The sequence below is a fragment of the Akebia trifoliata genome, chromosome 2 (genome assembly GCF_017979445.1).
Source record: "Akebia trifoliata isolate Shusen 1 chromosome 2, ASM1797944v1, whole genome shotgun sequence".
Lineage (NCBI taxonomy): Eukaryota > Viridiplantae > Streptophyta > Magnoliopsida > Ranunculales > Lardizabalaceae > Akebia > Akebia trifoliata.
This window is the reverse complement of record NC_141376.1, coordinates 24,914,247-24,917,294: the sequence shown is the minus strand read 5'-3', so window position 1 is coordinate 24,917,294 and position 3,048 is coordinate 24,914,247. Positions and strand designations below refer to the sequence as shown.

Sequence of the window (3,048 nt, the reverse complement as noted above, 5' to 3'; positions counted from 1 at the left end):
GTCTAGAATAGACGTAGTTTATCCCCCTCGTACAGTAGGGTACAACGGGACAGGATCTCGCTTAGGCACAGGTTTTGACCAAGACGTGCAATTAGTGTACTTGGATCATCTTTGATATACCTATGGGTACAGGTCAAGAGTTGTAACTTTCATAAATGGTTTGGCATCCCACGAAGGGACCGACCACGTACTAGTACTACGTTGGCAAACGGGACATGTGACTGTGTGGCTCATGATAAGTCAAAGGCTTAGGTCGCTCCAACCTGGGTGCATCGATATACCTTTCAAAGTCACCTAATCAGACGGTACTGATGCCCCAGTTTGATATACCCTAAGATACGTGACTAGAGTTGTGGTTTTCATGAATGACGTTGCATCTCCTAAGAGACCGGGCCACGCACTAGTGCCACGTTGGTTATATGGGACGTACAAGCGTGCAACACATTAAACATGCATGTGGTGTGTGCAAAATAGGGTGGAGTGTGCCCGGGGGCTTTTTTCAAATAAATGGGCCTATGGGCCAGATTAGATCATTAATGGGTCACAATCATAGTGAATACAATCATCAAAAGATTATAAATATCAAAGTCTTGGCATGCAAATCAGGAGGAATTAAAATCAACCAATCAATCAATATGTTATAGTTAAGGTTCCATCAATCAAGATATCAAAAGGGTATCACCATATCAATCGGGTATCAAAAGGGAAATCATGCACCCTAATCTAGCACATAACCTATTCAAACATGGACTCATCGAGTTAACTCATCTCATAGCATTCAATCCTCATATAACATGGAAACAATATCATCATAACATATCAAGGGAATGTATAAGAACAAGCAACAAATTGCATGAAACCAATAAATTCAAACGAGTTGACTCGACTCATCATGGCAACACAATATGGTAAAATCATACAAAGAGAATTAAAATAAATAGCACACAACTAGTTCCTCACGTGATGTAAGATGAGTTCAACTGAGTTAACTCACCTAAAAATTCACTCTTATGGTTGATTTTCGAAATCCAATCCTTTTTTTTTATTTTTTATTTTTTTATTATTTTTTTTACAAATTGATTTTTAAAAAATATTTCTCTCTTTTTGAAAAAAAACTATTACTAATTGTAAAAAAAACTAAAAACACAATCTGAATTCTATTGCTACACCAAACTTGTACGTTTGGTATAACAAGTAGAATCTCGATGCAATACTATGGGTAAAAATTGGTGTGCCAAAAAAAAATAAAAATAAAACTCTTCTAAACAACAAAAATGGCTTGTTACTTCTACTTTTTTTTTAATTTCAATTATTGAAATCTAAAAAATTTCAAAAGCATAAAGTTGAATAAAGCAGAGAACCGACCACTTCTGTCAACCACCACCAATTGAAAGCAATGCTGATATGATGAGAAATGGCCTCAAAGCTTTTTTGATAATGCCTTCTTCAATCCCTTGACTATCTTTTCGAACCACATTAAATTCATGACAACCAACACAAATGGCACCACAAACACCAAAAGAAGACCGAACGTGTGCAACTGCTGAATCTGATCATACTGCAAGTAGACAAGGTAAAAACGGTATACAATCAAGAGAACCCTTGCAACCAGCCAAGTGAAGAATATCACAATCCCATTAACGAGATATACAGTAGACCTCTTCAATCTAGCAGTGTCAAGATACCATCTCAAATTGACCCACATTGTCGTTTTCTCTGATATGAGAACCGTGTAAGTGTAAACATGGAATATGCTACCGCTATTAGGGATAGAAGATGATGGAGAACATATTCCATTCCACCAAGAGAAGGATAAAACCAAAGTATCATCCCAATGTCTGCAATGAAGTACCCAACAGAAACCCCCAATGCAAAAGTAGAAAGTTGTGAACTTCGGAATGAAACAATTCTGGCAAGTTGGTGGTCAGAAAAGAGGTCTGAGAAGAACACCAAGTAAAATGCAATGGATGTGATAAAAATGGAATTAAGAGTAGATATACCCCGATTATTCCAGTCAATTTGCTGGCTTTTCGTAAGGCCAGCATAGGTCTTAAAATAAAATGAACTAATCGACTGTGTAAGATGATAAGCCATCTTGCAAGCCAAAATGTCACCAAGGACAGAACTGTATGGGATAAAAGGATCTGTTAGTAAAAAGTCCCTAAGCAGCACCTCGGCCTTGTTTTGGTAAGACATGATCTCCATAACAGGTTTCTTAGAGACCGGCCTCATAGCATCTCTCTATAAGGCCAAAGATGGAGAAAGCGCAAGGAAACTCGGAACCAAATTAAGAAAAACACCTCTCCCAAAGATATCTTCACACATCATCCATGAAACCAAACAAACCAACCAGCACATGAAGAGAGTGAGAGAGAGGGAGAGATGTTGCTTCTTTCTCACACAGGTGAACAAGAAACAAAAATAAAAATGTGTCTTTGCTGCCTCCTCTCCACACAGATAAAAGAAAAAGAAAAACAGCCACCATTAACGCTCTATTAGAGCTCGAGATTGACGCAGAAACAGTCATGGAACCCAATCCATTGGCCACGGTCTCAAATCAGCCATCCATTACAGACTCAACGATTGCAGTCTCCCATGTTACAGGTTCGATTAAAACGAAATAGAGTAGTTCTTGTTTCAAGTTCGAATAAAAAAAAAACAGATCTTGTTTGTTACCGATGTGAGCTTCTTAAAAGAAAACTCTTCTTTGATCAAGATCTGGATATTTTGCTCCAAATCTTAAATTGATCAGATTTATGGATTGAGACTGAACAGATTGAGTTGGCTCTCCAGCCTGATGAAGACAATGAACTCAGGTTTAAATGGGAAGATGGTGTGGAAATAAGAAAAGACAAATTTTATCAATGACGCACCATTCACACCCTTATACGTTGTTGTTAAGTTGGTGTGAAAATTGAAAATTAATGACATTACTTATGACACACCAACCCAAACAGCACTTGCCGTTGACAGAACCTCAAAAAAAAAAAAAATTTAATTTTTTAATTTTTTTTTAATTTCCTTCTTGCTGTCAATGGACAATACGCC

General features: G+C 37.4%; 1 pseudogene; it reads right to left on the bottom strand.

Annotated features, from left to right (window-relative positions):
- Nucleotides 1–1,420: 1,420 nt before the first annotated feature.
- On the bottom strand, nucleotides 1,421–2,220 carry LOC147409967 (uncharacterized; annotated as a pseudogene).
- Between the last annotated feature and the right edge of the window lie 828 nt (nucleotides 2,221–3,048).